Raw genomic sequence first — 25,644 nt, 5'->3', positions numbered from 1 at the left:
TTTTTCAGCGCAGACGCCATAGCACGGCAAGCATGGAGCCCGCTCAGATCACCACGGCAATTATGAGCACTGTAAACACCACGCACATTATCCTGCAGTATATGCAGAACCAGAACCTGCACAAGCAAAACCAGGCGAGGAGGCGACAGCAGCGCGGTGATGAGAGTGGTGAGGACATGGACACAGACTTCTCTCAAAGTATGGGCCCCGGCAATGTGGACATCATGGTGTTAATGGGGCAGGTTCATGCCATGGAACACCGATTCTGGGCCCAGGAAACAAGCACAGACTGGTAGGACTGCATAGTGTTGCATGTCTGGGATGATTCCCAGTGGCTGCGAAACTTTTGCATGCGTAAGGGCACTTTCATGGAAATTTGTGACTTGCTTTCCCCTGCCCTGAAGTGCAAGAATACCAAGATGAGAGCAGCCCTCAGTTCACAAGCAAGTGGCGATAGCCCTGTGGAAGCTTGCAATGCCAGACAGCTACGGGTCAGTCGGGCATCAATTTGGAGTGGGCAACTCTACTGTGGGGGCTGCTGTGATCCAAGTAGCCAATACAATCAAAGAGCTGCTGGTATCAAGGGTAGTGACTCTGGGAAATGTGCAGGGCATATTGGTTGGCTTTGATGCAATGGGATTCGCTAACTATGGTGGGGTGATAGGTGGAATCCCTATCTTGGCACCGGAGCACCAAGGCAGCGAGTACATAAACCAAAAGGGGTACTTTTCAATGGTACTGCAAGCACTGGTGGATCACAAGGGACGTTTCACCAACATCAACGTGGGATGGCTGGGAAAGGTACATGATGCTCGCATCTTCAGGAACTATGGTCTGTTTCAAAAGCTGCAGCAAGGGACTTTCTTTCCAGACCAGAAAATAACCATTGGGGATGTTGAAATGTCTATAGTTATGCTTGGGGACCCAGCCTACCCCTTAATGCCATGGCTTATGAAGCCATACACAGGCAGCCTGGACAGTAGTCAGGAGCTGTTCAACTATAGGCTGAGCAAGTGCAGAATGGTGGTAGAATGTGCATTTGGATGTTTAAAAGCATGCTGACACATTTTACTAACTCAAATAGACCTCAGTGAAACCAATATTCCCATTGTTATTACTGCTTGCTGTGCGCGCCACAATATCTGTGAGAGTAAGGGGGAGATGTTTATGGCGGAGTGGGAGGTTGAGGCAAATTGCCTGGCTGCTGATTACGCGCAGCCAGACACCAGGGCGGTTAGCAGAGTACAGAAGGGTGCAGGGCGCATCAGAGAAGCTTTGAAAACTAGTTTCATGACTGGCCAGGCTATGGTGTGAAAGTTCTGTTTTTTCTCCTTGATGAACCCCACCCCCTTGATTCACTCTACTTCCCTGCAAGCTAACCACCCTCCCCTCTCCGCTTTGATCACCTCTTGCAGAGGCAATAAAGTCATCGTTGCTTCACATTCATGCATTCTTTATTAATTCATCACACAAATAGGGGGATAACTACCAAGGTAGCCTGGGAGGGGTGGGGGAGGAGGGAAGCACCGGGTGGGGTGCGGGAGGAGGGAAGGACAAGCCCACACTGCACTTTAAAACTTATTGAATGCCAGCTTTCTGTTGCTCTGGGATGGAGTGGTTGCGTGCCCAGAGGCCCCCCCACCACATTCTTGGGTGTCTGGGTGAGGAGGCTATGGAACTTGGGGAGGAGGGCAGTTGGTTACACAGGGGCTGTAGCGGTGGTCTGTGCTCATGCTGCCTTTCCTGAACCTCAACCATACGCCGGAGCATATCAGTTTGTTCCTCCAGTAGCCTCAGCATTGCCTCTTGTCTTCTGTCACCAAGCTGACGCCACCTATCTTCTTCAGTCCGCCACTTATTATCTTCAGCCCGCCACCTGTCCTCGCGTTCATATTGTGCTTTCCTGGACTCTGATATTGTCTGCCTCCACGCATTCTGCTGGGCTCTTTCAGTGTGGGAGGACTTCATGAGCTCAGAGAACATTTCATCGCCAGTGCATTTTTTTCACCTTCTAATCTTCGCTAGCCTTTGGGAAGGAGAAGATAGTGTGAGCATTGAAACATTTGCAGCTGGTGGAGGAAAAAAAAGGGAGAGTGGTAGTTAAAAAGACACATTTTAGAGAACAATGGGTAGAGTCTTTTACGGTAAACCTTGCTGTTAACATTACATAGCACATGTGATTTTGGTACAAGGTTGCATTTTGCCTCTTATTGAAGGTATGCCAGTTTGGTGTGAGAGATCACACATGCAGGTCCGGGCAACAGAATTCAGCTTGCAGGCAGCCCTGGTAAGACACACTCTTTTGGCTTCTTTTAATCTTGATAACATGTGGGAATGGTTTCAAACAGCAGCGTCCTCATTTCCCATACCAAGAAACCATTGGATTGGCCATTGAAAATGGTTTGGCAATTTAAAAGGAGGGGCTGCATTTTTTTGGGTTAATGTGCAGCACAAACCCAACTAACCCCCCCCCCACACACACACACACAATTCTCTGGGATGATCGCTTCACCTCTCCCCCCACTGCGTTGCTAACAGCGGGGAACATTTCTGTTCAGCCGAGCAGGAACGGGCACCTCTGAATGTCCCCTTAATAAAATCACCCTATTTCAACCAGGTGACCATGAATTATATCACTTCCCTAAGGATAACACAGAGAGATAAAGAACAGATGTTGTTTGAATGCCAGCAAACACCGGGACCATACTCTGTGTTATGCAATGATTCCAGACTATGTGCTACTGGCCTGGTGTGGTAAAGTGTCCTACTATGGAGGACGAAATAAGACTGCCCTCCCAAGAAACCTTTTGCAAAGGCTTTGGGAGTACATCCAGGAGAGCTGTATGGAGATATCCCTGGAGGATTTCTGCTCCATTCCCAGACACATTAACAGACTTTTCCAGTAGCTGTACTGGCCGCAAATGCCAGGGCAAATTAATCATTAAATACGCTTGCTTTTAAACCATGTATAATATTTACAAAGGTACACTCACCAGAGGTCTCTTCTCCTCTTGGCGGGTCCGGGAGGCAGCCTTGACTGGGTTTGGGGGTTACTGACTCCAGGTCCAGGGTGAGAAACAGTTCCTGGCTGTCGGGGAAAATGGTTTCTCCTCTTGCTTGCTGTGAGCTATCTTCCTCATCCCAAAACCCACATCCCTGTTGCGTGCTGCTCCATAGACGGAGTCAAAGCACAGGGGCGGGGTAGTTTTAGGGGCACCTCCTAGAATGGCATGCAGATCACCATAGAAGTGACATGTCTGGGGCTTTGACCCGGAGCGTCCATTTGCCTCTCTGTTTTTTTGGTAGGCTTTCCCCAGCTCATTAAGTTTCACATAGCACTGCTGTGGGTCCCTGTTATAGCTTCTGTCCATCATGCCCTTGGAGATTTTTTCAAATGTTTGGGCATTTCATCTTTTTGAATGGAGTTCTGATAGCACGGATTCGTCTCCCTATACAGCGATCAGATCCCGTACCTCCCGTTTGGTCCAGGATAGGGCTCTTTTGTGATTCTGTGACTCCATCATGGTCACCTTTGATGATGAGATCTGAACTCACCTGCAGATTGCCACGCTGGCCAAACAGGAAATGAGATTCAAAAGTTTGCAGGCCTTTTCCTGTCTACCTGGCCAGTGCATCTGAGTTGAGAGCACTGTCCAGAGCGGTCACAATGGAGCACTCTGGGATAGCTCCCGGAGGCCAATACCGTTGAATTGCGTCCACACTACCCCACACTACTCTAAATTTGACCCAGCAAGGTTGATTTCAGCACTAATCCCCTCGTCGGGGGAGGAGTACAGAAATCGATTTTAAGAGCCCTTTAAGTCGAAAAAAATGGTTTTGTCTTGTGGACAGGTACAGGGTTAAATCGATGTAATGCTGCTAAATTTGACTTAAATTCATAGTGTAGACGAGGGCTCAGACTAATCCCCAGGATAAACATGGCCCAAAACCCATAACCTGCCCCTAGCAAACAGTCAGAGAAGCTGTGCTGTGTATTGGAGAGTCAAGTGGAGTTGTAAAGGAACTAATTCCCATACAGTCAATTCTTAACAACAGAGCCATTTCATTTCTGCCACTTCAGCATTGGGATGATGGAGTCAGTGCATCTTTTTGATCTCCAGTGTGTACATGCTTGTGGGTAAATTGCTAGGGTATCCAGCATCCCTGCCCCTAAATCGGCATCTTACGGCAGCATATACACATCCCCAATGAATCTGAATTCCATAGTGCACAAGGCGTGCTCATGCTCTGTACAGGGGACCTGTTCCAACTGCCATGGATGTAAAATGATAGTTTTTCCTTTGACTTCAATAGAAGTTTGGATCTAGGATCTCCAAATTCTGTCCCACACCTTGCACAGAGGAATTGCACTGGATATTAATATATATAATATTGTTCTCAGTGGCCATAGTATAGGGAACAAAATTTGCTCTAAAGCGGTCTAGACTTACCTACTCATCTCAATGGAGCCAGTCTTTCTGAACCATTGTGTCTTTTAATCTCAGTTTCACCCCTTGAACCTGGGTTCAGAACACTGAGAGTTTTCAACCATCCTCCTAGCTCCTACTCCAAACTCATTGTGCACTTGAAGAATTGATGGTGACTAGGCTAAATCTTCTGGTTAGCCATCTACTGGATGATGTGTCAAGGAATGTTAGGATTATTGTTTCAATTTATTATTATTAGATGGCTTAGACATATTGGACCAGATACTTTAGAGTCAATGGAGTCTTGCTTATTTATTCCAGCTTCAGGATCTGGTCTATTGAAATCAATTCTGACCTGATGCAAGAGATTAGACTAAATGAGACCTCCTTTGTATTGTATGTTTGTTTTGTTTAAATGGAAGCTTTTTGAGCTGCTCAAAGGTTTGAAATGTGCACATTGAGAAGAGAGACTTACAGATTTGATATACCAGTAATAGTGCACTGATCCATTTTGCATTAAATAACTGTTTAAAATATATGTTGCTAGGAGGTATTTAGACAAACAATACTATTTTGAGAATCAGATATGCATATGCTCTGAGTTTCAGTGTAGTTTGAATATTCCAACTATCTTCAAATATTTTACTTATAACCTCAGAGCTCTATTCCCCCTTGATGCCTGCTTGAAACTCCCTCCAGAGCAACTGTAGGAAATATTGTGAGATGGGTTGCACAGGTGCTCAGGTGTGCAAAGAGAAGTATGACTCTTGCACTCCTGTAAAACCCACCCAGACCTTGACATGAGCAAGTGGTGGGGGAAGGAGTGGTGACAATGGACAAAGTAAAACATTGCTTTCACCTCCACCCTCCATGCAGCTAGTAACACAACTGAACTAGGGTGGGGTGGATAATAATTATCTATTGGTATGAATTTCTCTGGGATGATGAAGCCCTGGGGAAGGGACAGGGAAGGAATCCTACCTCCCAGACTGCCCCCAGAGTTCTTGTGATGGCATATCAGGATAACACTCCTTACACAGGATACAATGCCAAAACAATCTAACTGGTAGGGATTTGCTATATCATAGACAGTTAACTATTTACTTAGCAATAATATACCAATATAGTATATGTCAAAAGCCAGATCCCAAGACCTTTAGTCATGCTGAATAGTACTTATTCTAGGAATGGTTCTATTGCAGTCAATGCTGTTTTTGTGGAGTACGGTGCTGCTAGACCTGAATAAGGGTTTGATAATCTGACTGCAAATAATACTATAACAGATTTTCAAAATTGCCACTCTTTCAGTACATTGTTCTTTGTATAAAAAGCTGACCTAATATCTTTCAGACAGACAACAAAAGCTGTAATTTTGCTGCAACTTTGCAGATGCTGAAATTGTTTTAGACATAGGAGGTACATAGAGGCAGACTCATAGAATGTAGGGTCTGAAGGGACCATCAGATCATCTAGCCAGATCACAAGCCACTAACACCACCCAACCTACTTCAATGCATGAGCAAAGTAGGATACTTTATAGTTGTAAGGTGGGTTTGTGGAAAATAGCTCCTGTCAAACTAACTTGATATCTTTTTTTGTGAGATTACAAGTCTGGTTGATAAAGGTAATGATCTTGATGTAATATACTTAGACTTCTGTAAGGCATTTTACTTGAAGACTCATGACATTTTTATTAAAAAACTGGAAAGATACAAGATTAACATGGCACACATTACATGAATTAAAAACTGTGTAATTGATAGGTATCAAAATGGGCAATTATCATCGAACATGCATGTTTCTAGTGGGATCCCGCAGGGATCTGTTCTTTGCCCTACTCTATTAAACATTTTTTTATTAATGACCTGGAAGAAAATTTAAAACCATCATTGAAAAAAAATGTGCAGATAACACAAATTCGGGGAGTGGTAATTAATGAAGATTACTGGATTTTTTTTCTGTAAGATATGCTCTAGGAATTATTTTGGGGAACATTCAATTGCCTATGGTATACTGGAGTTCAGACTAGATCATCAAAACGGTCTCCTCTGGCCTTGGAATTTATAAATCTATGACACTTTTCTAATTTTTAGCAGCATCTTAGCAGCTGGGCTATACATAGATATAAAATACTTAATGTTAAAGTATGTTTGCTATGCTAATACTTTTCTGCTCAAACTCTCTAAACCATTGGACATTTTTAGGCTGAGCACTGAATAACAGAAGTGAAAATACCTTTGAATGTATCTGAAATCAATCCTCCTTTGGGATCTGTCTTTGAGATTTCCTAAAAATCTAGGATTTTCGAGGTATTTTCTTTACTTTGTCAATCAAAGTTCCATTTCAAAGCAGAAATACCCTTTTGCACATTCTACAGAATTTTTACTTTGTGACCTTGGAACTCAGAATCTCTTAAAAGTATCTGTAGATGTGGTTCACAATACAATTAAATATCTAGAGGAGTCTATTCTCACAATACACAAATGTAGCACTTCTTCAGGCTAAAGAACAAACTATATTATAATTCAAAGGATATTATATTCACTTCATCTAATTACAAAGAATAGTTTATCAATAAAATAAATTGTCATAAATAATAATAGTAATAAAATATCTTATGAGCAAACCAGTATCTGCTATCTTGGGTGAAGACATATGATTTGATCCTGCAAAATCAGATAACTTGGATGGATCTTTGCACCACTGCAATATTCTTTTCATTTCAAGGGTATTCTGCCTGGGCACAAAGGTCCAGTTGTATGGCTCCAAATTCATGTTGATGCAATAGTCTGAGACACAGAAAATGCAGCTCAGAAGTTCAATGCATGAAAAAGGTACCAGAAGGATTTTGTTGTTAAGAAAGGTCTATTTTAGAAATTTGTTTTTGCTGATTCTGAACAAATCTCAACCTCCTTTCCAGCCACCATCTATCAATACGAAAAACAAATATTTATCTTACAACTATAAAATATCCAGCACCTCCCCCACTTCAGTCTTTGTTCCTCAGGTGTTACATAAGTCTTCTTGTGTGGGGAGTGAACAACAACAAATGATATCACTCCCTGCCTTATATAGCTATAGCATATGCCAGGAACCCTTTGTTTCAAAACTTGGTTCCCAGACCGGTTTATGGAAAAAATACTGACGTACCAAGATGGAGTCCTGAGACCTGAGTCCTGGTCACATGCCTTTGCACAGCGTTAGAGCAGCCATTGCTTACAGGCCAAAATACCCATAGGAAGCTAAACTATTCTACAGTCCATTGTCTTTCCTAAAAGGCTGACTATGGGTGTTTTACAGAGTAAGCCCATTTCAAATACAGATCCCTAGTCAATATTCATAACTTCAGATACAAAAAATGTTACATGCATACAAATAGGATAATCATATTCAGCAAATCATAACTTTTCCAATGACACCTCACATGAACAGTATTGTACAAAATGCATAATAATTATGCCATAATCATATCATAATAACATCACTGTGAAGAATATGAGGTGCAGTGTCACACATAGAATGTTTCTGTTTGTTTGAATCCTAAATACAGGGTATTCCAATGGTTAATTATTTATTCATCAATTTCCAAAGTTTAACACTGGAACACAGTTCTAGTGTTAATTATGAGGACCCTATTTTCATCAGTTATTCAATCTTCCATTGAAGGGGACTCGGCAAGGTTTTGAATTTGTTTTTAGGGTCAATGGAAACTACAGTCTCACATATGCTGCAGAGAATTACATTAGTAATATGCTTGGTGACATCAGTAGAAGTTTGCAAAATCTGTCTTTAACTCCTATCACTGGTGATATCACTTTTCAGGTGCTTCCTAAAGCTGGGTGAACCATACCTCAATAATACAAGCACACTTTTGTCCCTCTTTCCCTTGGAGAAAGGCATTTCCTCCTGTAATAACTTTTGCCCAAACACTAGGGGTTGGCCAAACCAGGGTGTATGTGGCGGGTAATCCTCACTGAGTTGAAGTGTGTTAGTTAGCATGCAATATTCAAGTTGCATCAATAGTATGCACAACAAAAGTTGTGCTCTCTTTTAATTCACATCCTTTTGTACACACAGCAGTGGCTTGCTTCATACTAAGCAGTGGCATTCTCAGAGAGTATCCCATGGTCCTTTGCTTCAATGCTGTACAGTGTGCATTCTGAGATTTTTCTTGCTGTGCATTGTGGAATGCATAGCCAAAGCCAGGTGGGTTCAAATGTTTAATATCCTATGGTGTCTCTGTCTCCATCCCATATTTCCTTTCTGGGTGGGCTGTGCCATTTTAAAATTGCTGTCAGCCAGGATGAACCCAACAATGGCCCTTGCCTGTATGCTGGCAACTTCCAGTAGGCAGAGACTTCTGGAGCTGTATCTGAAGTTATAAATGTGGACTATGTATGTGCTGTATTCCTGGGTAACACCCATCAGATGTTGGTGATCCATTAAAGACAATTAACTCTCACAATGGGACATTAAGGAAACTTATCCTGCCCAGCAAATCTTTGTGTGAATGCTTTAGACAGAATATGGATAATGGCTTCTCCTGTGAGTCATCAAAGCATGTAAGGGCATGTGACCCTGGACTCCATCTTGTGCCTGTACTTCCCCACAAACTGGCTGAGAGCTTTGTTTGGGGAAAGTAAAATTCCCTCCACATGAGTGAGGGTATAAATTTCCTGCTTCATTTCTCTGGACTGAATTTCTAACAAGGAAGCTCTAAATAAGGACTGATGACCCCCAAGCTGTTTGGGTAATTTGCAGAGAGACATTTGAAACTAGCAGTTTATTCCATCACTATTACAAACTTGTATGCATATGATCTATTAACCATTTTAACACTCTCCTACTTCTTTTCTCTGAAAAAATAAACCTTTAGATTTTAGATATGAAAGGATTGGCAGCAGCGTGATTATTGGGTAAGATCTGTATTATACAGTGACATGGCTACGTGGCTGATCTCCTGGGATTAGAGGACCCTATATGTGATTAAATTGGTTTTCAGTAACCACTCATCATAGAGTCCAATGTCTGGGTGGTGAGACAAGGGCTGGACTGCCAAGGAGGCTGCATTTCAGACTTCTTGTTAACCAGTCTAGTGAGAAAGAAATTTACTTTTGTTAGCGGCTTGGTATATCTAATGGAAGAATAACCACCAGTTTGGGGTGAGTCTGCCTTATTTCTCAGTAGTTTGTCCTGAATATGGTATTCTCAGTTGTGACCCTCTGACGCACGGTGACAGAGGCTCATTGGAATCACAACCCTACTGCCCTTGAACATCACCCCATCTATCACAGTAAGTTCTTGTCTGCAGTTACAATAGTCTCTTATATTTGGACAACAACTGCTTATTTTTTCAGGCCACCCTTTCGTTATCACTTCTTTGAGGTTTCCCAATAACCCTTTCATTATCACTTCTTTGAGGTTTCCCAACAATTCATCTTTCTCCATTTCCTCTCTTACTTGTTGCAGTTTCCTGTTAGTTATGAGAATTGACTTTACAATCAAATCTACATCAGCTTGCATCTCTGTTTCTAAAGTCTTCTCTGGTTTCGTGGGAGCCACTGCTCTAGGAAGTGCATCTGCAGTGAACATGAATTTACCAGGCATGTAGGTCACAACCAAATAATACTTTTGCAGCTTTATCATCATTCTTTGTGTCCTTATGGTACAGTCATTCAGTGATTTGCTAAATGATACTATCAGGGGCTTGTGATCCATTTCAACTTCCACTGTCAATCCATAAATATACTGATTGAATTTCTCACAGGCAAACAATATTCCTAAAAGCTCCTTCTTAATCTGTGCATATCTGATTTCTGCCTCAATCAGTGATTTGGTTGCATATGCCATTGGTTGCCAACAATCATCATGCTTCTGTAAAATCACAGCACCTAACCCAGACTGTGAAGTATCTGCTGACATTTTAATAGGCCATCCTGGTGCATCGAAATGTAATACTGGCTCTTGTATCAATTGTTGTTTTAAACCTTCCCATAATTCCTCCTGTTCTGCACCCCAATATTATTCATTTTTATTCTCTAGGAGTTTTCTCAAACTGGTGCTTTGATAGATAGATTAGGTATTATTTTTCCAAGATAAATTAACCATTCCCAGGAACCACTGGACAACTGTCATTGATTGAGGATGTGGCATCATTTCAAATGCTGAAATCTTCATCTTATCAAGTTTTACTCCTTCATTGGAAATAATGTCCCCAACTAAAGTCAGTCCTGTAGCCCTTAAAACACAGTTCTCTCTATTTAGTTAGAGGTTTGCAGCTCTAGTTACATCCAGAACTTCCTGAATTCTATGATCATGCTCCTCTTTTGTTGAGCTCTAGATGATGTCATCAAATGAGGAGTCAGCACCATTAATATGTTCATAGATCATATGTATGGTTTTGTGGTACACTTCTGGTGCTGAAGTTATGCTGAAGAATATCTTCTGAATGGGGTATTAAATGTGCATTGCTTTGAGCTTGCTTCAGTTAATTTTAGCTGCCAAAACCATGAGGTTGCATCCAATTTACTGAAATATTGAGCCTTTCCAAACCATAATCTCTTCTCTGGTTGATAGTTTGAAATGCTGGGATCAAAGCATATGAATAGCTGGATGTTACTTTTCTCCATGATGCCTAGGAGTTCACCCATTCTGTTAGGCCCTCAATATTTTGTATTATTTGCATTGCTTCCATCCTTGTAAGCTCAGCCTTGAGTTTATCACAGAGTTCAAATAGCACCTTTCTAGGTAGATGGATAACTGAGGGAACCTGCTTGTTTATCTGAATTATATGTTCACCCTGCAAGCAACCTAAACCTTGGAACAGGTCATAATATTCTTAAAGAATTCCTCATAGCCTGGTTCAGTATGATATTGTAGTGAAAGCACCCATTTTACCAGATTGAGTTTCTCACATGCAGCCAGGCCTAAAATTGATGTCACCTCCTTTAGCACTACAATGAATGGGAGCACGCATATGGTGTTTGTATGTCTGATGTTAGCAATTCACCGTCCCTTCACTGCTATATTTGTTTCAGAATAACCAGTTATTTTTATTGGTCCCAGTTTTTGTCTTTTTTTCAGGCTCTCATAATGTCTTTCAGACAGTATATTAACCTGATCTCCTGTGTCCAGTTTCAGTGGAATAATTGTTCCATTCACTGTCATAAGAGTATCCAATACCTCTCACCAGGCTTGGTAGATCCCAGTACATCTATGGGCTGGCTGGGGGAGGCTGACCTCCAGCCCCTCCCGCTTCTGCCTGAGGCCCCACCCAGATCCGGACCCCCATACCAGTAAGTCTTCTGTGTTACTTTCACCCCTGCCCATTCTGGCTATATTCTTTTATATTTAGTACATGGATAACCCCTTCTGGCGAATTCAGGTCTTTTGCTTCTGCTGTCCTGCATATTTGGAAAGCTTTTTCTAAGGTTAAGTCTCCTTCACGGAGCAGTCTCTCTCTTAATACATGATTTTCAATGACAAAAATGGTTTTATCTCTGACCACAGACTGTCAGCTCACCGAAGTCACAGGTTTTACTAAGTTTCCTTAATTCTGTGACATATTGCTCTATGGTATCATCATTTTTTTGCATATATGTAAAAAAATGTGTCTCTCTCAAAGGTTTCATTCCTTTTTGACATGCAATGTTCCTCAAGTTTAGTCAGTATTTTACTTAATTTGATGCTTTCACCTTCTTCAAACTTACAGTTGTTGTAAATATCCAATATTTCCTCCCCAATAACATGCAAAAGATTGATGATTTTATTTTATCATTTTTCTCCTCTGCCACTATGGCTGCTAAATATAATTCAGATCTCTCTCTGAATGTTTTCCAGTTCTCTGCAACATTGCCTCACATTTGCAGATTGGATGGAAGTTGCAACACATCCATTTTTGGCATTTTCCCCCTTCTTAAGCTAGTCAAAATACTATTGTGTCACTAAATAAATGCAAAAGCCTTTATGCCTGGTGCTCAATGTGCTTTTGTGATGCCTCCCTTTGACTCTGCTTTCAGTTACAAAGAAGTTAACTTCAAAATGACTGAAGTTCAAAATGACTGCATTCAACACTTCTGACACCATGTCACAATCTTGGGGTTCATTAAATAACAAACCAGTGAATGAGAAAGGAATATAACTTTAATAAAACAAGCTGGAGAACATCTGTGGTGAACTGCTGCACACAGCCATGCATAATTCCTAGTCCCAGTCCCCGGAGCACATCTCCAAATCCCTATATTCATAATACTGTCTCTTTTAAGGGAGTGTCTCTAAACTATAATATTCTGCAAACATATCTCTACACTAATCAAACTTCTTTTCCCGTAAACGCTGTCTCAACAAACTATTGAATTTTCCTCAAATGAACATATTAGTTATTCAAATGTGCCATGGGATGAGAGGTGAGGTAGAGGCTGTGGTTCAGCCATGATGTCAGCTGCTATTTTGAATTGCTGAATGTGGTTGTGGGAGGGGGACAGTGGACAAGACAGATACCAGGAGAAGAAAGGAATATAGTGCAGTGTGGGTTTGAAAATGGTTGATATTCAGGGCTTTAGCACAATGCAGAAGCCAATTGCCTGGCCGGAGAAGCTGCCATTTTGAAAGAGTTTACTGGGTTGTGTGTGTGTGTGGGGGGGTGAACAGACAGTGTAGTCCAAAGGAGGGAGGGAGGTGGGGGGCTGGAAACTTGTAAAGTCTCCTTGCCCACATCCACCAAAAATGGCTGTGGCCCTGCAGTACCTAGAACAAAAGCTAGCAATGTAGTATGATAAATAAATAATAATAGGAATACTAAATTGTAAAGATAGATATTTACATGTTGAGTTTCCCTGAGTGGGATCTGGCCTGAGGTTATGGCTATGAATCAGGCTCAGTTTCTGTACAGACAGAGTCGGGTCCTGGGTCCCAAAGAGATCCTGGCTTTCTGGGGACATCTCTTCAGTGTATGTTCCTTCATTGTTCCTCCTATGACTCTTCCTGCTTGTCCTTGGGGCAGGGGATTGGCCGGGGTGAGAAACAGAATGGGCAGCAGGATCCACAAACTTGTTGAGTTTGGTAGTGGTGTAATTGATCAAAATCCTGTCCAAATCATTAAAAGAATGAACAGGTTACATTCTTCTAGACCTTTTCATAAATTTGCTAGCCACCAAAAATCATGGTCTTAATAAAGACATTGTTGCGATAAACCATAAATCCAATCTGTAACCCAATCAATCCCCTATTTGTCCTATGACTACAAAAGTGTTAATGGGTCACTTCTCCTCAAATGGTCCCTTAGAGTATGTGCTACCAATTTATGCTAAACTATCTGTTCAATCTTGTATTTAGCTGTGACACTGAGTACCTTTCCCAGAGCTGAAGTAGAGCTCTGTGCAGTTCAAAAGCATGTCTCTGTCACTAACAGAAGCTGGTCCAATAAAAGATATTACCTCACTCACGTTGTCTCTCTTAGGCCTTGGCTACACTTACCAGGTAGTTCGACGGCTGGAAATCGAAGTTCTGGGTTCGACTTATCGCGTCTAGTCTGGACGCGATAAGTCGAACCCGGAAGTGCTCGCCGTCGACTGCGGTACTCCAGCTCGGCGAGAGGAGTACCGCGGAGTCGACGGGGGAGCCTGCCTGCCGCGTGTGGACCAAGGTAAGTTCAAACTAAGGTACTTCGACTTCAGCTACGTTATTCACGTAGCTGAAGTTGCGTACCTTAGTTCGAATTGGGGGGGGTAGTGTAGACCAAGCCTCAGGCCTTGGCTACACTTACCAGGTAGTTCAACGGCTGGAAATCGAAGTTCTGGGTTCGACTTATCGCGTCTAGTCTGGACGCGATAAGTCGAACCCGGAAGTGCTCGCCGTCGACTGCGGTACTCCAGCTCGGCGAGAGGAGTACCGCGGAGTCGACGGGGGAGCCTGCCTGCCGCGTGTGGACCAAGGTAAGTTCGAACTAAGGTACTTCGACTTCAGCTACGTTATTCACGTAGCTGAAGTTGCGTACCTTAGTTCGAATTGGGGGGGGTAGTGTAGACCAAGCCTAAGACCTTTTCCTGGTATTTTTTGCTTTTAATGTACATTTCCTTGAACTATTTGCTCTTTTTCTGGCATTGGTCGATATCCCAGTTGTAGCTTCTCATGGACATCTGCTTAGCAATGCCCATAAAAAGATCTTTATTCTGATGACTGGCCACAAGAGCTTGCTGTATCAACACTTCTTCCCAAACATCAATATGCACAGCTCTAAGCAGCTGCTGGAGGCATGTTGTAAGGCTTCTGGAGTAATATTGCAGCAATGCTGATATACTCAAATCCAGGAGCAAATGGGCAATTTCTTTCCCCATGCCAGTTTTAAGTGGGGAAAGAGACATCTGGTCAACTTGACACCAGTGCAGTGGAGGGCACACAGATAATCAGACAGATCGGTAACTGCTGTCTGCCAGGCAATGTGGACAGCAGCTGGAGGACTGCCAAGTTGTGTTCATGTGCATGCAAAGCTGCTGTGCATTAGACTGAACTAACTTAATTCACATCAAACTCAGTTCACTTTGAAAGAGGACTCAAGAATTTACAATAAATGCAGAGTTCATGTGATTTAATGAATTGCACTGTGTGTATGCAAGCATATTCAAACAGGATTAACTCAACTTAATCCAGTTTAACAACCCATGTAGACAAGCTCTAATTATTTCTCATAGATGCAACATCATATTTGACCATGATGCTGTCTTCAAGTTGGGAATGGACTTAGACTGAAGCTAAACAGAAACTGGTGCCATGACTTTTGTTAATTATACAAAGAGTTCCAGCCAATCTCTTTCCTTCACACAGAATTTTGTAAACATTTTAGAAGCATTTAATTTTTTCCAACATATTCATTATTCAGGATATTCCAAGAGGAACACTTTGAATTTAGATAGTGAGGTTTATTACTTAGTGATCTTCAGTTGATTACTTTTTCCCACACTAATCACATTTTCTTTCCATTTGAGTGTCACCCCTGTTGTTATTAGTCTGATGGCATGTAGGTTGATTTTTAGACCTTCTACCTTCCTGTTTTGGCATGTTAGGAAAAATAGAGATTAGTACAGAACTGTCTAGGCCAGCTGTTAGCTCTGATTTAAAGAACGAGGTTGATTTATTTCTTGATGAGCTAGCAATATTAATGAAAAGACCTCCATATGTTATCAGTTGCTCACAAACTTCCTAGGTTCTCTAGACAATTAAAGGTGATAAAAGTGGAATGAGTTTAGATCAGGGCAGCATTGGAGAAAATTCAAATTTCAGATAGCAAATATATTATTGGATCTGGAATCTTAGAATTCTTTTAAAAGACAGAAATACTTCTTTATTGCAGTAGCCACAGTTTTATATTTTATATTACTGGAGAGCATCGAACTAGTATTTAATCCCATTAATTAAAACCTAATAAACTAGTAGGTGCTGTAGACAAAGATTTGTTAGCACTTCTTGGATTTGTGTCAGAAAGATAGATCACATCAGGGTAAATATTATTATTAAGGTAAATTTTCCAGCTTCCATCCCTTGTCTCTCTAATCCAGAGTGCCAACTTGTATGGATTTAGCAAGACCTGATTAAACAGGATCTATCAATCAAATTAATCTGTCTTCTAATGATGCCGTGAAGGTGTTTATGGAGCTGAGATCAACCCCATTAATTATGTCACAGATGTGCTATTTTTTCTGTTGACAAATATCATGTGCCTCTGTTCAGGTTTGATCTTATCACTGCCTAGATCTTGTGGTGCTGTTCAGCAAATAGAGGATCAGTGTGTGATTCAAAGCCCACCCAAGTGACAGGGCAGATCCCTGTGAAAAAGGGATGCACACATTGAAGAACATATGACTTTGTGTAGAGAGGGGAATTCTGTCTAGGATCACCTCTCCATCTGGCTGAGATTGGGACACAATGGGCTGGCCAGCCTATCAACATGCCCATTCTCCACCAGAGCTGTGGGGTTCATGGTGCAGTTGCTGGTTTTATTCATATCCCTGCCCGGTCCCTGTCTGTTCAGATGACCCCTTTGGTAGCAGGTAGTAGGCATATTGGAATCTGCGTGAGTTGAGGGCAGGGCCTGTTCTGAATACATTTGTTTCATGTTCACAGGGATGTGGCATTGCACCCCAATCCCACCCATCAAAACAACCTTTGTCCCCTGCACACTACTGAAGAGCTGGATGCATACGGACCACCTTCATGATGCAGCAGCTGGCTCTGTATGCATAGTTCTGTGGGCACAGCTGAAGATCTACACTAACAGGGACGCTGCAATGTGTTCAGGGTTGTTGTGGATTTCATCAATGTGGCCATGCTACTCTTTTCCCCACTGAAAGGAGAAAGCCCTAGATGAGTAACACAAAGCTATGGCTATACTAAGAGCTGGAGTGTGATTGTCCAATATTGCATTGATATACTCACGTTATCTCTTATTGAGCTAGCACACTAAAGAAACTAACTGCCAAAGAATGGGCACTGGTGAGCAGTGGCACAGACTAGCTGTGCTGATTACAAACCCATCTGAACTGCATGGATATGCACTCGGCCTGGCTATCCCATGCCACTACTTGCCACTGCCTGTGCTACAGAGCCTATGCTACTATTTTTAGTTTGCTAGCTCAATGAAAGGTAACATGAGCATGACGACTCAAGATGGAGAATCATACTCCTACCTTCTAGTGTAGACATACCCCAAAACCCTGCACTTGTATTCTTGGTATAAATGCTAAAGAGTTATTAATATCAATACTAGCAAGGTCCTCTCTCTCAAGGTTTTGTCTCCCCAAATCACCTTCATCTAACATTAAGCATAACACTGATATTTTTTTGCCACCTTTACATGCACCTTTTACATCCAGAAGTACTTGCTGATCTAGAAATCCATCATGATAAAACAGCAGTCATTCCATCCAAAAATACTATTAAGACAGTGAAAAATACCAAAAAATACAAATACAATTGTGATCTCCATCCAACTTCTGTCGGACAAACTCTCAGGAAAGCACATACGAAAATCAGTTGTTGACAGTCTAAGTAGAATGGACAAAGATTGAGGCAGTGATTCAGCAAGGTATTTAAGCACATGAGTAGTTCCTCTAAAGTTAGGCATACCACCGTGCTGCATCAGAGCCTTAATGAGCAGGATAACTGAAAAATTCACTTACCCCACAGATGCTTCCTACACAGTATTGATGTACATTATTAGGGCAGTGTATGGAGTCTTGCAATTAGAAATGGAATAACCATTCATAATGAACAATTTTAAAAAATCTCCATTTTCTGTTTGCAATTATCCAGGAACAATTTTCAATTTTAATATATTTGTTTTTCCAAATTATTTGGTAAATACACATTATACAAACATATTGATTACACTGGTCTACAATTTTGAGAAGTCGTCTGCTTCAGAGATAAAATGTGCTATTTATTATGTATTTTGATGTGCTGAATTCAAATATGACAATTAAGACAACTGATTGGCTACTGTTTCTAAGAATTTAAATTTTTACATTTTCTGTCTATGTATGTTGTGTAGATAATAGAGTTTTAATCATAAATTGTAAACCTAGGTCTTTTCATGTGTTTAAGGTTGCTTTACATGATAATATTTCACCTGTCCTGTTTATGTAACACTTTAAAAATCAGCAAAAGGGTTATATAAATAAAATTTATTATGAAACAAAAGGCAAAAAACTATTATGTACATAGTTTAGTCCTATTCAGTGTCTACTTGGCGCTTCTTGGCTTGTCTCTTGTATTCATTAATTGAAACATCTCTTGTCACTGTCCAGCAATAGTCTGCAAGCATTGATGGGCTCCATTTGCCCTGATAGCGTTTCTCCATTGTTGCAATGTCCTCGTGAAATCACTCGCCATGCTCGTCGCTCACTGCTCTGCAGTTCGGAAAAAAATCTAGATGAGAGTGCAAAAAATGTATCTTTAGTGACATGTTGCAACCAAGACTTTTGTATGCCTTGAGGAGGTTTTCCACCAACAACCTGTAGTTGTCTGCCTTGTTGTTTCCGAGAAAATGTATTGCCACTAACTGGAAGGCTTTCCATGCCGTCTTTTCCTTGCCATACAGTGCATGGTCAAATGCATCATCTTGAAGAAGTTCACGAATCTGAGGACCAACAAAGACACCTTCCTTTATCTTAGCTTCACTTAACCTTGGAAATTTTCCATGGAGGTACTTGAAAGCTGCTTGTGTTTTGTCAATGGCCTTGACAAAGTTCTTCATCAGATCCAGCTTGATGTGTAAGGGTGGTAACAAAATCTTCCTTGATTCAACAAGTGGTGGATGCTGAACACTTTTCCTCCCAGGGTCCAATGACTGTCGGAGTGGCCAATCTTTCTTGATGTAGTGGGAATCTCTTGCACAACTATCCCATTCGCAGAGAAAACAGCAGTACTTTGTGTATCCAGTCTGCAGACCAAGCAAGAGAGCAACAACCTTCAAATCACCACAAAGCTGCCACTGATGTTGGTCATAGTTTATGTATCTCAAAAGTTGTTTCATGTTGTCATGGGTTTCCTTCATATGGACTGCATGACCAACTGGAATTGATGGAAAAACATTGCCATTATGCAGTAAAACAGCTTTAAGACTCGTCTTCGATGAATCAATGAACAGTCTCCACTCATCTGGATCGTGAACGATGTTGAGGGCTGCCATCACACCATCGATATTGTTGCAGGCTGCAAGATCACCTTCCATGAAGAAGAATGGGACAAGATCCTTTTGACGGTCACGGAACATGGAAACGCTAACATCACCTGCCAGGAGATTCCACTGCTGTAGACTGGAGCCCAATAGCTCTGCCTTACTCTTGGGTAGTTCCAAATCCCTGACAAGGTCATTCAGTTCACTTTGTGTTACGAGGTGTGGTTCAGAGGAGGAGGATGGGAGAAAATGTGGGTCCTGTGACATTGATGGTTCAGGACCAGAAGTTTCATCCTCTTCCTCTTCCTTGTCTGACTCAAGTGAGAATTCTGGTGCATCAGGAACCGGCAGTCTTTCTCCATGGTGTACTGGGCGTATAGCTGATGGAATGTTTAGATAATGCACAGTCCACTTTTTCTTCTTTGACACACCTTTCCCAACTGAAGGCACCAAGCAGAAGTAACAATTGCTGGTATGATCTGTTGGCTCTCTCCAAATCATTGGCACGGCAAAAGGCCTAGATTTCCTTTTCCTGTTCAACAACTGGCGAAGATTTGTTGCACAAGTGTTGCAGCATATGTGTGGGGCCCACCTCTTGTCCTGATCTCCAATTTTGCAGCCAAAATAAAGGTGATAGGCTTTCTTAACCATAGTGGTTATACTGCGCTTTTGTGATGCAAAAGGCACTTCACCACAAACATCGCAGAAGTTATCTGCACTGTTCACACAAGTACTAGACATCTCTGCTCACTTTGGCTAAACAGAAATGTGTCCCTTTGCAAAATCAAACACTGACAAATAAGAGAGCACGACACTGTATGATTTCTAGAGCTGATATAGGGCAATTTGTTCAGCAGAGTGATGTAAGCTTCGTTATGATTGCACCATCCATGACTTCTAGGAATAACATGATGCAATTCATATCATGTATGATGCAATACCAGCTTCAGATTGCATCATTCATTGTTTTACCTAAAAAGCAAGTACTGTCCAAACCCAGTCATAGATTTATTCATAGATCCAGTCAAAGATGTATTTTAGTCATTTCTGGTTTAAATTGATATCCCTTCCCTTTATAACTCACTTATCCTCCGCCATTCCCAAGTCAAGGGTCGTATATACTGACCCAATACCATATCTTGAAAACTAGACCCAATCAACAATTTTAAGCATCATTTTCGTTCTCAGTGACCCAGAATTAGTAAATTTGGCTACATTTATTTCAGAAGCATTTTGGCTGTAGAGCAGTGTTATTCATTATTAAGGCTGAAAGTCTGTCATGGATTCAGTGATTTTTCGTGACCTCTGTGACTTCTACAGAGCCCGATGCAGCTGGCCTGGTGGCCCCTGGGCCAGCCGCACTGGCCAATGCTGGGGCAATGTCAGGTCACTGTGCCCCCACCCCAGCAGCAGCAGGAGTTTTGGTGTGGGTGGGGGCTCCAGGTTGAGGCAGGGGTGCAGGATGGGATGAGGGCTCTGGGTGGAACTTACCTGGGGGGTCCCCAGAAGTAGCAACATGTCCTTCCCTTAGCTACTAGGCGGAGGGCGTGGTCAGGCAGCTCTGTGTACTGCTTCCGCCCACAGGCACTGCCCCCACCACTCCCATTGGCTACAGTTCCTGGCCAATGGGAGCTGTGGAGTGGGCGCTCAGAGCAGGAGCAGAGTGTGGAGTCCACACTTCCACCTAGGAGCTGAGGGAGGGACAGTTTGCCACTTCTTGGAAGCCGTGCAGAGCCAGATAGGGAGCCTGCCAGCCCCACTAACCACCATCCCCAGCATTAGCAGGGATCCTGGGCCACACACTACCACATGCTCCTCCTTCCCAGCAACAGTGGGTGTCCCAGGGGTCCCCCCAAGCAGCCACAGTGATGCTGCCCCCCCCCATGAATCCACGTTTTAGTTAGAGGTATATAGTACAACTCATGGACAGATCACAAGACTGCCTGTTACCTGTCCATGACTTTTGCTAAAAATATTCATGACTAAAACACAGTCTTATTCATGAACTACTTTCCATGACTTTACCTTTTAGTAATTAGCTATTCTTAAAAAAAGAAGAACAGGAGTACTTGTGGCACCTTAGAGACTAACAAATTTATTAGAGCATAAGCTTTCGTGGACTACAGCCCACTTCTTCGGATGCATATGCTCTAATAAATTTGTTAGTCTCTAAGGTGCCACAAGTACTCCTGTTCTTCTTTTTGCGGATACAGACTAACACGGCTGTTACTCTGAAACTAGCTATTCTTAGTGTGATTCATCACCTAATTCACATGATATTATTTCTATACCTGAATGGTTTCTCCCAAATCCACAAAGAACATTCAAGATGTCTGCCAAATGATTCTGTATGAATACTAAGAAATATTTCCAAGAATATTTGTGAAATTTTCATTTTCCATGAACAATCTTTTGTTTCCATGAACAATCTTCCATGATCAAATATTTGCTCATATGAATAATTTTAGAAAACCAACAAAGAAAGTAATGTTGAAGTAAAATTTCTACTTATATTTAAACAATTTTTTTCCAGATATTTTTTCAATATTCTCTTAGTTCTACCTGTAATTACATGTTCTGTGGCTAACTTTTCCAAGTTGGTTAGAGGTGTATCTCACATGGAGGATATTACATCTATGTTCCATAGAGTGCCTTCCTTTCCAAACCATTTCTAGTTGCAATTCAATGTATCAGTTTTGATCTATAAAGCATGTCCTAGCAACTTTCTCCTTTCATTCTAGCCCAAGAGCTAAAATCAATCTTCTCTCTAAATCACCATACTTTAAGAGTTTGATAAGTAAAACCACTCAACCCTATCAAATGCTTTTTCAATATGAGGCAACATATACATTGAAGCTGAACATAGTGGCTGCCACATTTGCCAGGCAGTCATTGATCTTAATGGGTTTATGCTTTGCCATTTTATAAAGTTCCTTTGGAACTCCCCGGGTATGAAAATATTCATACACAAAATAAATAAATCAGTGCTGTGACTTTATCCTCTTTCATATAGGACAGCAGGAAAAAACATGATATCCTTCCCAGGGTAAATAAAAAAAATATCATGCCTGCCAGTGGATCAACAAATAATGGAGCAATCAAACCTTTACAGATATTTCCAATACAATTGTCCTTATTTGTGGTTATGATTATTGCAGTTACAAAGTTAACAGACGGTGATGTTACAAAGGTTCTTACTTGATCTTCCAGGGTTTTTTCTTAGATAATTACATCAATGGGAAAACTCACATGCTTATAGTTTCACATGTGCTCATGTTCCTTGCAAGACTGGTATCTTGGTTAATTTGAGAATGTAGAACTCTTTGAACATGTAAGATGCTATATAATATTGAGTAGATATTCTTCTGTTTCTATGTACTGCTTTCAGATTCTTTTAATAGCACTAATTTACAATGGCAACAATATTTAAAATTCACTTGTTAGTCACATAAGTAGAGCAGTGCCTTCATTAAAACAGAGAAGGTAATCCTCTGTGTGCCATCTTAAACTAATTTCAGTAATTCTCTGCTGGTAAATTTAAAAGAAGGTGTCATATTCAAATTATCTTATTTTTTACAGTCAGAGTATTAACCCAGACTGAACATTCAACACAATGTATTTCACCATTACATTTCAACAGGTCAGACTCCAGGATAGGTAACATACTTTAAAGAGGCCTCAACTCATCTGTTATTTTTGTCAGGCTCAAATGTGAATATTGCTTGTCTAAATATGTGATTTGAACAATCCAGTAGATAGATGTCTAAATAATATCATTGGCATCTGCAAAACTTTGGGACATCTTTAAAATCTGTCCCATTAATTGCTCTATTCAGATTCTCATAAGAATTTCCAACAGTTCGTGCATTGTCTGGGTGTATAGTTTGAACAATTTGCTTTGAAAATGGTATATTCCGAATCAGAGTTAATAAGTGCTAACAGTAGGTGAAGGTAAGAGACTGGTTAGAACTTCTTCTGTTTACCTCTGGAGAGGGAAATAGGAGAGAGCTTCTTACCCAATTTTAAGTCTCCAAAAAAGGGTATATTCATTTTGATACATAGGTTAGACAAAGATTTGAACTGGTTTCTGTGGTAACCAGTTTACCCATCTCCAATACCTATGTACCACCTACTAAGATCAATAGTGTCATTTTAAACAATATGGTTATTTTGTACGTAACTCCCATTTATGTTTAATAATGCATGTTCCTTTTTGAACATGCCACTAAAAAACACTGCTGTATTATTTAAAATACATTCAGGAAATTTATAAATAAGAAAATGGAATGGCTTAATTACAAGATTGGAAAACAAAATGAAAATTCTAATCTGAAGAATGTACAGATCAATAACACTCTAACAAAGTCTAATTGCAGGGTTGGCATTAATTTTATAAAGGTAAAAAATCAGTTTCCCATTGTCTGGGGAAAGACTCAAACTCTTATTCTTATTATAAAATTATATCACAATTTTACAATATGATTGGTGTATACTATAGCACAATAGAAAGTGTTTTTTTGTTAGGGAAATTTTATTTGAATAAACAATTATAATGAATAAAGAAAGCATAGTTAGTCATTTTACCATAGCAATAACAAAATTATATCATTGCTTAAAACCCTGAGCCAGTTTAGTCTAGACAATCTTAGTTCAACTGAGTGTTATATGAACACAAAGCAAAGTGTCTTGCTTATTGTAGCTGAAAAAATATTTTTAAACTGACAGTAAAAGAACTGATCAGAGCTACTTGGAGGGGGGATATACATCAATATATTGCAATTGTAGTTATCTGTGTTTTAGTCCCCGTAGTTATTAAACTTCTGTGAAAGCTTTGATTCAGTGATTTGTCAAGCATTTAGAACCCATGACACAGTTATTTTTCCCTAGTTAGAAAAAATCATCTCAGGCCCAACCTAAAGTTGTCACATTTTCTTGCTACTTTAACTTTTCAGCAGATTGATTGATGAACAATGCACTGAGAATTCTTCAGAACATCATTTATGTTTGAATTAAGTAAAGTAATTGAGAACACATTACAGTACATAAAACAAATCTCCTAGACATACTTTTAATTTAATTTTATCAGTAAAAAAAGTGGTGACCAAACTAAAACAAAATACCCATGATGCCTCATGTCCAGGCCAGAGAAATGGAAAAACCCAGTGTCACGGGGTGCTTCACTGACTGCTGGGCTGGCACCTCCTACTGGTCACTCTGGAGATTAGCTCATAAGGCCAATGTCCCCATCCACAGTTTGTACTCTGTCACTCTGACTCTGGTCTGCAGCCCCTTGCTCCTTTGTGACTTAGCCCTCCAGCTAGGTCACTCAGAATTCCCCTTTCGGGTGGATAGCAACGTCTTTCCTTCAGCAGTCCTAGACAGTCTTCCCATTCAGTGCTTCAGGTGCCACTCCTTCAGTGGCTGGTAGGGGAACCTGGGCCCACCCACTGCTCTGAATCTCAGTCCAGGAACCATCAATCCAGCAAATTTGGCATGTACTCTCCCGGCCCTCATTGCTCCTTCCCTGGACTGCTAACATGCCTGGTCCCCTCACTCTCTTTCTCTGGGAGTACCCACTCCAAACCCTCTTCCAAGGAAGTGTCTGCCTTTTCCCAGCAGCAGCCCTATCTTAGTCCACTTCCTGGCTTTATAGGCTCTGCCTGTTCCTGCATAGGTGAGCATCTCTGTAATTAGCTGCCTCTAGCCAAAAGCTCTCCTGTTTGCAGCCTAATTAGCTTTCTGGATCCAGCTGGCCCAATTCCACTCTTTCAGAGCTAGTGTGGGGATCTCACCCTATCACATCAAGCTCGTAAAACCATAGTACTGGTGTTACAATTATCATATAAAGAACAGAATTTTACTGAAATTTATAACATCACTTCTTATCAGATGCGGAACTTGGCAGCCTAATTTGTGGCAGCCTCGTCAGTGAAGAGCAGAGCCCTCAGACCACCATCAAGTCTGGTCAGAGGGTTGTTGCTAGTGATGTATGACATTGTCCATTTAGGGTCCTCTCATTGGTCTCAGATGTGAAGGCTAGCTGCATATTGACCCTGGCCCATTCAAAATGGGCTCAGAAGGGTCCGTGAGCAGTGTGGCAAATGAAAGCCAGAAACATGCATGGTTGGGTCAGTGGAGAGACTAGTTTCTGAAGTCAGTTGCTGACCATTTGTAACACTGAGCTTTCATAAACAAAGCTATTAACAATAAAGCAATTTACATTCCTTGTTAACTACCAGTTTATCTGGATAAATTGTATCAGTAGCTAAGACTAAGCAAGTAATATCCTGCATTATACTAATGCAACTATGCTAAATAGTATAACTGCAAATGTATTCATAGTGAGATTTTGTAAATTGTCTCCTATCAAATGGTAAAACAAAGGGGAAGTGTAGAGTGTTACAATTTCAGGACTAGATACACAAACATACTAGAAGAAGAGATGTATTCAGCCCTGGCAAAAAAATGTATTGAGTTGTTTGTTGCTGTAATGACAAGGATGATGGGGAGAGGAAGTTATGTAACCAAAATAAGAAAGTAGCTAAT

Source organism: Malaclemys terrapin, chromosome 5, assembly GCF_027887155.1.
Source record: "Malaclemys terrapin pileata isolate rMalTer1 chromosome 5, rMalTer1.hap1, whole genome shotgun sequence".
In the NCBI taxonomy this organism is placed as follows: Eukaryota; Metazoa; Chordata; order Testudines; family Emydidae; genus Malaclemys; species Malaclemys terrapin.
Note: the sequence above shows the minus strand (reverse complement) of the source record.